General features: G+C 43.2%; 1 long non-coding RNA gene across 1 annotated transcript in view; it reads right to left on the reverse strand.

The window, feature by feature from the left end:
• Positions 1 to 10,134, reverse strand: part of LOC132013200 (uncharacterized) — a 69,540-nt gene extending 59,406 nt beyond the window's left edge. The window contains exon 1 of the long non-coding RNA XR_009402915.1: positions 9,872 to 10,134. This is a non-coding gene — a long non-coding RNA (uncharacterized LOC132013200). The remainder of the gene's footprint in view (positions 1 to 9,871) is intronic.
• Between the last annotated feature and the right edge of the window lie 875 nt (positions 10,135 to 11,009).

The raw sequence follows: 11,009 nt of genomic DNA on the forward strand, positions 1-11,009 counted from the left end.
AAAGAGCAGAGCAAACCCTTATCTTCCAACTCAAGAAACTAGAGCACTGCTGGTTTCTCCCCCCCCCCCACACCCCCCACTGTGTGAAATAAAGTCCCTTTGTTGTTGTTGTTGTTGGGGGTGTTTTTTTAGTTAGAAATCTGCCCCTCAGGTGCAGCCATGATGATTAGCTAAAGGCCTTTTTTTTTTTTTTTAAAGATTTTATTTGGGGCACCTGGGTGGCTCAGTGGGTTTAAAGCCTCGGCCTTCCGATGGGGTAATGATCCCAGGGTTCTGGGATTGAGACCCACATTGGGCTCTCTGCTCAGCGGGGAGCCTGCCTCCCCCACTCACTCTGTCTGCCTCTCTGCCTGTCAAATAAATCAATTTTTTTTAAAAATTAAAAAAAAAGATTTATTTATTTATCTGACAGAGAAACACAGTGAGAGAGGAAACACAAGCAAGGGGAGTGGGAGAGGGAGCAGCAAGCTTCCAGAAGAGCAGGGAGCCTGGTGCGGGGTTCAATCCTAGAACCCTGGGATCATGGCCTGAGTCAAAGGCCTAGGCCTAAGGATTGAGCCTCACCAGACGCCCCAGGTACAGGCCTCTTAGAAAGACTAAGCTCCTGGGTAAGAACTCTTTCTCCTTTGGTAACAGTCCTCTGGGACACATGCACATATGCTCCACTGGCCATATTAGGTGTCCCCTTGTAACACTGCCCAAAATCAGGGTGCCCGACGGGGTTCTGAGCTCCTTCTTAGGTGACACGGATTATTACAGTCCCATGGGACCAGGAACACAAGCTCCCCCTGGCCTCCGGAGCCAGGTGATCAGGACGCATCCACTAGACAGCTGTGGCTGCAAAAACCTGGGCACCAGCTGAGCATAATGAACACCGGGTTGACTGAAAGGTTCCAGCTCCAGCACGAAGGGGAGCACGCCAAGATGGCGCCCACCAGCCTCGGGTCAGTGCTTGTCTCTCAGGTGTGTGTGTGGAGTAGTGCTTGCCGCTCAGCCACCCACGCTTTAATACAAGTGGGAGCGTCTCCTCCATCCAAGTCTGGGGTCCCTCGGCTGCCGGAAGCTGGGTCCTGCTCCGGTGAGTCCAAGCGCAAGCCCCTTGAGAGCCCTTTCTCTCAGGGCCGCGCGGTGGGGCTGGGGACGCGAGCCTCTGCTGGTTTGCAGGGTTGGATGTTTTGGGGGCTTGTCTTTCAAGTGCGCGTCTGACCCTTTGTTGCATTTAATTTATTTTTGGTAGGGTGAACTAAAGTATCCAAAAGTGTGTGTATGCGGGGGGGGGTGATTATGATGTGTGCTGGGAATTATTAAGCAATAGATGTAAAAATTTTCCCATATCAAAAGCTTGGGCATCTTTCCAAAGGCAGAACTTTCCATAGCAAAACATCATCTGTTTTCAAATGACGCTAGAGGTCAGAGGAAATCAGTGTGGAAGACCGTTCAGAGGCACCAACAAGGGACCCGAACTGATGCCACAGGTCAAGGCCGGCCCCTCTCTCAGGCTTTCACCACGCAGTGCGGCCGGAGCGGGTCTGTGGGCCGCGGCCCGAGCCGTTGTTAGTAAAGGCCGCGGGTAAGGGCGCTGGATTAGGGTCTCCGTTTTACTTTCAGTTAGAGTAAGTATAAAGCTAGAACTCTCCTTTGCCCGCCCTCTGTTTTTTCACACATGAGTAATAGTCAAAGTTTGGGATATTTCCTACTGAATAGCTGAGACCTCAAGTCTCTGGGCCCTGGATTTCAGCAGTGAAAAAAAATTTAAGCACATGAAGAGGAAAGTCATAAACGTCCTATAAGAAAGTATATGATTTTTAGTATTATTACTATTATTATTTTATTTATTTATTTATTTATTTTGCAAAATTGTGCCTTTTGAAATTCAGTTGGCGTTTGTCACAGGCCGTGTGCGGGGGCGGGGGGTGCCATCCGTTTCCATAGCAACGTCAGCCGGAGAGCTGTGGGGTAATTATTTCTCCTGTTCTGTCACAGGAAGTGCTCATTCCAGCACGACATCCTCTCGAACTCCGCAGCAGCCTAAGTGTTTCAAAATAGCCACGTTTGGAGGGACCTTTATATAAATCTGTTCTCTTCTGAATGATGCCCTGTCTTCCTGCCCCATTTTACCTCTGCTCTTTCGTGACGATTCTGTGATTCTGCGAAGGAGGCTGAGACACAGGCTGTGCGGGGGCGGGGGGGGGGGGCGGGGAGGTGAATCAATGTCCCTGTTCTGTTTTTGAAAATGATTCAAAAGCATCAAACCCCAAACCAGTCTCCATGGAAGTGAAAGCCATTCTTTCCCCGGGGAATAAGCAGCAGTCAGAAACCCCCCAACCAGGGTCACACAAGGAAACAAGGGGAGACTGAGCCTGAGGGCGTTCATCCATTCTAGGGGGAGGGTGTAGCCTGACCAGGGTCGGACATGCTCTGAATTTCCTTCTTCTGGATTTGTTCGGAGTTCTCTAGGTATCTGGGTAGAGGGCATCCTCTGTACTCCTATCCTGGGCTCAGGTGAGGGTCACCGGCTGTGACTCCCATTGAAGGGACCTGAGAAGTCACCAAGTCCAGACTTAACATTTCACAGATGGAGAGCAAGCCCAGAGAGGAGGTGAACCTGCTGAGAGTGGATTCAGCTCACTGTTGGCTCAGAAGGAACTTGCGTTTCCGAGGTCTGCCCTGCTGCTTCCTCCCCCTGAAGGCTTCTAGAAGACCACCCATGTCATCCCAAACTGTTTGTCTCTGAAAGATGAAAAGTTGCCCCTCCTGAGGCACGTGATCAGAGACGACAAAAATCCCAAGCTCTTGCTCAGTGGTCAGATGGGAAGCCACAGCTTTTTCCTGAATTTCTCTCGGTGAGGCTAAGAATCCCCAAAAGGCCAGAGGATGTTTTGGAGTAATTTTAAATCGTTTCCAGGAAAAAGGAATGACCTTCTAAGCAACAGAGTAGGAATTCAAAGTCCTGGTGATGGAGCCCTCCCTTTCTCTTCTAGTTTCTGCAGACAACGAGGTCAGGCAGGCCTCTTCCTAAGAGCTAAGAGTCTAAGGGAGCCTGAATGGCTCAGTAGGTTAAGTGTCTGCCTTTGGTTCAGATCATGATCCCAGGGTCCTGGGATCGAGCCCCACATCATTAGGATCGAGTCCCACATTGTGATTGGGCTCCCTGCTCAGCAGGGAGTCTGCTGCTCCTCCTCCCTCTCATCCTCCCCCTGCTTGTGCTGTCTCTCTCTCAAGCTCTCTCTCTCTCAAATAAATAAATAAAATCCATGGCGGGGGGTGGGGTGGGGGAAAGAGCTGAGTCTAGTGTGGGGGTGCAGAAAAGGAGACCAGTGACTCTCTGCACAGGAGAGCATGTGCAGCACTTGGGGACCCCTAGCTGGAGAGGCACCTTTCTTCTTCCTCAAGGGTATCAGGTGCTCCAGATTCAGGCAAGACCTTCCAGGGGGCATGTGTGCACTGGACAGGCAGGAATGAGGGAGAGCAATTCAGGCCAGTAAAGAGATGCAACCAGTTGGGATTCAGGACAACTTCCAGGGTCATCACAAACTGGAAAAAGAGTAATAAACACAGTCTCGGATTGACCCAGATAGGAACTTACTCCTAGCTTCTGATCCATGATGTGCCGTCTACAAATTTCTCTCAAAGGCGAGCAGGCGACAAAAGGCTAGAAGAACTCACTGCAGATTTTACTACAAAAGGCTAGAGGAACACACTGCAGACTTTACTACAGCTTCTGCAAACTGGTGTTTTGATTTCAGAGATGGGATTAGTAGTGGGGATGGCGACATGTTTCACACAGCATTACACATAGGGAAGAATGTACAATGTAATAATCATTGAATGGACAAATCACTTTTCTGGAACTTTTTTTTTTTCTTGCTAAAATGTCATTTGGGAAGTTTTGTTGTTTTTGCAAAAAACTAAAGAAAAAAAGATAATATAAAAAGTAAAAATGACCTATAATCCCAATACCCAGAGAGACCTACTATTAACTCGTGGTGTTTTGTAATTGAGGTCATACAGTTTGACTTCTGCTTTATTTATGTAGCAACATGCTATAAGCATTTTCAAGGTAATTGCAAATGCATCATAAGGATCATTTTAATGTCTGAATAATATCTTACAACCTACACAGCATTCCTTTGCTGCTGTACTTGTGGTTCTTTCTAAAATTTTGTTATTATAAATATCATTGGCATAAGATACTGAGGATGAAGTTTCAAGATATGGGCAACTTTCAAACAGGGCAAAATGCTATTAATAGTTGAACTATGGGAGTTCATTGTACTTTCAACTTTTCTGTGTTTGAAATTTTTCATAATAAAATATTGTAAACAGTAGTGCAGTGGTGAACACTTTTGTATATGATTTTTTTTGTTCATGTCTCTGATCTAATCCTTTGATTTTTGTGTTTCTGATGATATTTTAAAATCGAGCCATTGGGTCAAAGATCATGAATATCTTTAAAGACCCACCATACATTCTCAAACTAACCGCCCTCTTGGAAGTTTGCACCAACAACGTGTGAAACTCATCTCTCTCCATCCATGCCATCCTCGAATTATATGAGTTTTTATTAATATCTGCTATTTTCATAGAAAAACAGTTTATCACTGGATTTCTTTGGTTACTAATAAGTTGAAATGCTTTTCCTTATTTTTATTAGCTTTTTGTATTTCGTGACTTACAACCTTGACCCCTTTTTCCATTGAAAGCTCAGTGTTGACTCATGTCCTTGAATGAATATTTTAAATTTAAATGTTTATTTTTTCTGGGTAATATATGACCATGATTTAATATTTAAGACTTAATTGTAATATGAACTCGTAGTTCCTGCCCTTCCCCTCCGCATCACCAGAGAATGCATCTTTAAGAGGTTTCTTTAAAACTGGTTAATGTGCATTAAGGAGGGCACGTGATGTGATGAGCACTGGGTATTATAAGCAACTGATGAATCATTGAACACTACTTCTGAAACTAATGATGTACTGTATGTTGGCTAATTGAATTTAAACTTAAAGCTTTTTGGGAAAAAAGCCATTTCTCCTAGTTTTCTCTAAGTAACATGCTTTATTTCTGCCTTTCTCAAATTCTTAAAGCTATAATTTACACACAATAAAATGCACACATTTTAACTGTACTGTTAAAAAGCATAACATAAAATTCACCTTCTTAGCCATTTTTAAATACAGTTCAGTGGTGTTAACTGTGTTTACATTGCTGTGCAACATCTCTAGAACTTTTTCATCTTGCAAAATTAAAACTCTATACCCATTGAACAACTCTCCATCTCTCTCTCTCTCCCCCACCTGGCCCTGGCAACCACAATTCTACTTCTGTTTCTATGACTTTTTTTTAAATTTCTTTTCAGTGTTTCAAAATTCATTGTTTATGCACCACACTCAGTGCTCCATGCAATACGTGCCCTCCATAATACCCACCACCAGGCTCACCCAACCTCCTACCCCTCTCCCCTCCAAAACCCTCAGATTGTTTCTTAGAGTCCACAGTATCTCATGGTTCGTCTTCTCCTCCAATTTTCCCCAACTCCCTTTTCCTCTCCATCTCCCCATGTCCTCCATTCTATTTGTTATGCTCCACAAATAAGTGAAACCATATGATAATTAACTCTCTCTGCTTGACTTATTTCACTCAGCATAATCTCTTCCAGTCCCGTCCATGTTGATACAAAAGTTGGGTATTCATCCTTTCTGATGGAGGCATAATACTCCATAGTATACATGGACCACATCTTCCTTATCCATTCCTCTGTTGAAGGTCATATTGGTTCTTTCTACAGTTTGGCAACTGTGGCCATTGCTGCTATGAACACTGGGGTACAGATGGCCCTTCTTTTCACTACATCTGTATCTTTGGGGTAAATACTGAGGAGTGCAATTGCAGGGTCATAGGGAAGCTCAATTTTTAATTTCTTGAGGAATCTCCACACTGTTTTCCAAAGCGGCTGCACCAACTTGCATTCCCACCAACAGTGTAAGAGGGTTCCCCTTTCTCCACATCCTCTCCAACACACGTTGTTTATTCTCTTGTTAATTTTGGCCATTCTAAGTGGTGTAAGGTGGTATCTCAATGTGGTTTTAATTTGAACCTCCCTGATGGCTAGTGATGATGAACATTTTTTTGTGTATCTGTTAGCCATTTGTATGTCTTCATTGGAGAAGTGTCTGTTCATATCTTCTGCCCATTTTTTGACATGATTATCTGTTTTGTGTCTGTTGAGTTTGAGGAGTTCTTTATAGATCTTGGATATCAGCCCTTGTCTGTACTGTCATTTGCAAATATCTCCTCCCATTCTGTGGGTTGCCTCTTTGTTTTGTTGACTGTTTCCTTTGCTGTGCAGAAGCTTTTGATCTTGATGAAGTCCCAAAAGTTCATTTTTACTTTTCTTTCCTTTGCCTTTGGAGACATATCTTGAAAGAAGTTGCTGTGGCCAATGTTGAGGAGGTTACTGCCTATGTTTTCCTCTAGGATTCTTGTTTCTATGACTTTGACTAGATATCTCATATAAGTAGAATCATACAGTATTTGTCTTTTTGTAACTGGTTTCTTTCAGTTAGCATAACATCCTCCAGGCTCATCTGTTTTGGTGCAAATTATAGAATTTCCTTCCCTTTTTAAGGCTATGTAATATTTCAATGTATGTATGTACCACATTTTCTTTATCCCTTCATTCATGGATAGATACTTGGTTTATTTCCATGTCTTCACTATTATGAATAATGCTGCAATGAACATGGGTATACAAATATCTTTTTGAGATCCTGCTTTCATTTCTTTTGAATGTATACCCAGAAGTGGAATTGCTGGGTCATATGTTAATTCAATTTTTAATTTTTTGAGGAATGTTTACAATGTCTAAGTAATATACTTTTACAAATATTTCTTATTTTTTTCCTTCCAATTTTATAGACATTATCTACTGACTTCATACTCTGGAAAATAAGTTTTATTATACTTCTCTCCTATCTCAGTTTCTCCTTACTACTGTCTTCCAAGTGTATTTATAGCCTAAGTTTGGTTAAGTTATTACTTTCTGTTTATACTTTCATAAATATGCAAGCATTGTTTATTTAATTTGCTTTCTTATAGAACTTCTTGTTTTCCTGGAGCCGATGATTGTGCTATTTTTTAGTCCCTTGGGGTTTTTGAAAAAATTTATAACCAGATTCACTTACAGAGCTGTAAAATTCCCCCTCAATATTGTCAAGCACATCTTGACCTATTAATTATACTTTTCTTTTAGAGATGATGCTGTTCTTTTTCTCCATCTCTTCTGGTTTCTTTCTAGGCAGAGCTATTGTCCTGAAACTAACTTCCACCATCATGCTGATTTTTCTCTTCATCTCTTTCCTGTGTTGGAGAAAAGCCTGGAGCCTATGACTTAGCTCTCCTCAAGTCTCATGATCCTTGGCTCCCTATTTATATTTAAGATTGGAAGTTGAATGTTTACAAAAGGATTGACAGTGAAAAGACCAATCATGTATCATTTCCCAGGCACTGTGGAGCCTGGGGAGCTTGAAAGGGAAATGAGACTCCAAAGGAAATAAATACAAACACACAATGATAAATCTAGAACTGCTGATGTGACTACAGTAAATATACAAGGGTCAGTAGTGGCATAAAGGAAGGAGTAATGAGCTGCTCTCAGGTAGCTTTCCCTTCTACAATATGCTAAAAACGATAACAATAGTGGCAGTGACAATATCTAACATGCGGCAAATGCCTACTCTGTACAAGTACTATTAAATATCTATTTAAGAGCAAAATTTCCTTTGGTTTTACAGTGATGATTTTTTCTGAACTTTCTGAATGGAATTTTATTACCTTGTGAAGAATGAGTTGTAGATCAGTAATTTTTGAGGAATCAGCACAGGTTGACAAGTGGTATTTTGAATGTCTGTTTCTCCTTCAATCTGTATTCATCTTTTAAGATGAAACAAAGTTACAGCTTTATTAAAAGAAGTGCTCTGGGGGTGCCTGGGTGGTATAGTCATTGGGTATCTGACTCTTGATTTTGGTTCAGGTCATGATCTCTGGGTGATGAGGTTGAGCCACATGTCACGTGCCATACTGGGTGTGGAGCCTGCTTGGGATTCTCTCTCCCTCTCCCCGCCCCCCAACCCACATGATCTCTCTCTCTCTCCCTCTCAAAAAAAAGTGCTTTTGTGTAGGGTAATATGCATATCATTTGTGTAGGAAGGGATGTATGATACACGTTTTTACATAAATTCCATGTTTGTCAAAAATTTTTCTAGAAGGAGAGTAGAACAACCCCCAGGAGGGATGGGATATGTGTGTATCTGTAAGTTGGAGGAGAGTTTTTTAATAACTTTTCTGGGAATCTGATCAGTGTGACTTTAAAGTCACATACATTTATATTGCTCTTATAATCAAAAACTAATTATAAAATAATCACCTCATGTAAACATATAATCATAACATGATAATAGAAGAATGATTATAGTGGAAAACCCTCCACTAACGTAATTCTCCTCAGTGCTGTTTTCAGGACCAAAGGGCTCAGGCCATCCATCAAGTGTGTGACAGAATGTTGTCTGGTCAGGGAGGGGAGTAAGAGAAAACATGACCAGAGGCCATGAGGGCAGAATTTTTGAGTGTCTCCACATATTGATCTGCCTATCAGCTCTTGGCCCCTCACTGACTACAGCCCATGGGTGGAAGCATGTCTATGGGTTAGAGCTTGCATCTGTCCAATTCCATCTTGTGGTCACTTTTCTCTCTCTCTTTCCTCTGGAGCAGTGCTCACAATCTGGACTCAAGTCAGGATTAGTTCACTTGAGCGTTGGGGCTAGAAATGGGGTCAGGGATTGAAGAGAAAAAAAATCATAGACTGACCAGGCCAGAATGAACCAGAATGAACAGCAAAACCAGTTGCTCAAAGCAGGAAGTCAGGAGTAGGGCCAGTCAAGGTCTTGACTACATCTGTGACTACAGAAACCCAAGCAAGCATCGACACCAAGAAGAAGCATCAACAGGAACACCTCAAAGGGTGTCACGCACTTCAGCATCCCTACGACTCTATGACACTGATACCACTCTAACCCCCATTTTATAGATGCAAGCTCACAGAGATGCAGTGATTTGCCCGTGTCATATAGCTGGTAGGTGTTGTAGGTAGCTAAACCCTAGTAGTTCAGCTCTGGAGACAGAAACTATACTAATGATAGGGATAAGACACTACATTACCTACTTACTTATCACCAATAAAAATGCAATCACAAGCTGTGGTTTGAAGAGAAGAAAGCAACCTGAAACTAAAATACTTGATCTACACTTCAGAGTTAGGTAAGGCTTTCCTGGTGAAGAAAACTGGAACTGAGATCTAAATATTGAGTTACTTAGATAAAAAGCTGGAGGCTAAGGAACCAGCAGAAGAGAGTTCCAGATAATGAGAATAGTGTGTACAAAGGTCCTGTGGCAAAAGAGAGAAAACCAAGTTGGAGGTGCCAACATAGCAAGTGCTGACTGGTCTTGGGGACAGCATGAGGCAGAGACAGAACGTCAAGAGGTTTGTGGAGATTGAGCAAAACCTGGTAATTGCTTTCACACCTAGGATCTGGGGTAGGGAATTGCTCTGGCATGAAGAAGCCAGGCTTTTTGTGGGAATTCAGTGTGCTCTTGTGTATCAGCGTCAGGTACTACATTTGCCCGTGCACTGATATATGCTAGTTTTGTTTTTCCTCTCCCAGGCCCCCATTCTTCCCTTCTGCCGCACTCCTGACTCTGTGGCTTAGACAGAAGTGTGCAATAATGCCCAGCTTGCACAAAGACCTAGTTTGTAAAGAGACCTCCTCCCCCCTCTCCCCACCCCCACACAGCAGCCCAGTAGAGAATGACTCACCATAATGGAGAGGCAGACAGCTGAAGTACATTTGACGAAGACCAATAGCACATTGCGTTGCAGAGTCTGTTGGCTTTTCCTACCCTGAGCTTTCAAAAGCAATTCAAATAAGAGATGAACCAGGTGCCAGGTCAATTGATCTGTGTCTGTGGAGTTGGGGTGGATGTCGGCTGTGTCCCCATTTGGCACTTCCCTTCTAGACTGTGCCAGGAAGGTGTTAGAGAATGCCTACCCAGTAGGTGATGGAAAGCTAGCTGTCTGGCTTGCACTCCCTTTGTTTATCTGGGTCTGTGCACAGTGGCCTGACCTCCATCCACTAGACACTTGCCATGCTCAGATTGTTGGACTTTGGCATTTTCTCTTGTTTTTCATTTTCATGAGTAAAAGAAGATTATTCACTTAATAGTCAGAGGGCAGTTGGTTATTCAAGAACATCCTGTAAGCATTACCAGGATCAGTCCTTGACCCTGAGGAATAAAGGGAACAGATATTCCTCAGAATGGTGGAGATCCGGCTTAGGGACTGCAGTGAAAAGAAGGCTGTCAATAGCGGTTTTGGAGGATCCATCCAAAACTCCCTGGAAACTGGACTGGCTTGGCAGAGCTCGGGGTTGTCAACAGCAGAGCTGTTTCTTTGCCTGTTCAGAATCCTAAACACTGAAAAATACATGAGAGCAATACCTACTAATCACCTAACATGAGCCCAGCCCTGTTTGGGGTCCTGGGATCCCAGAAGGAGAGGCTCCCCAAGGAGTGGGGACAGACGTCAGCAGTCAGTGACCTCAGGGGGTGCCTCCAAAGACTCTAATGGAGGATTGCACAAAACTTGCTAAGAGCAGAGCAAAAGCCAGCCACTTTTGCCTGGAAAGGCCAATGACAGCTTCAGAAGGTGGCTATCTGGTCCTTATATCCCTCTCCTGGAGGGCCTTGTGTAAGTCCTCCACTTCATAGAGAGTTTGTTTACAACACTTTATGATTTTAGGGTTCCCTTCTCTCCTTCGATAGCTGTCATTCCTGCTACATGTCCGACGGCAGAGATCTTGCTCTAAACCAAGAATCAGCAAACTCTTGCTAGCGGGCCAAATGTGGCCCACTACTTGTTTTTGTAGATAAAGTTTTATTGAAACATAGCCATGTGC

Source organism: Mustela nigripes, chromosome 3 (assembly GCF_022355385.1).
Source record: "Mustela nigripes isolate SB6536 chromosome 3, MUSNIG.SB6536, whole genome shotgun sequence".
Classification (NCBI taxonomy): Eukaryota; Metazoa; Chordata; class Mammalia; order Carnivora; family Mustelidae; genus Mustela; species Mustela nigripes.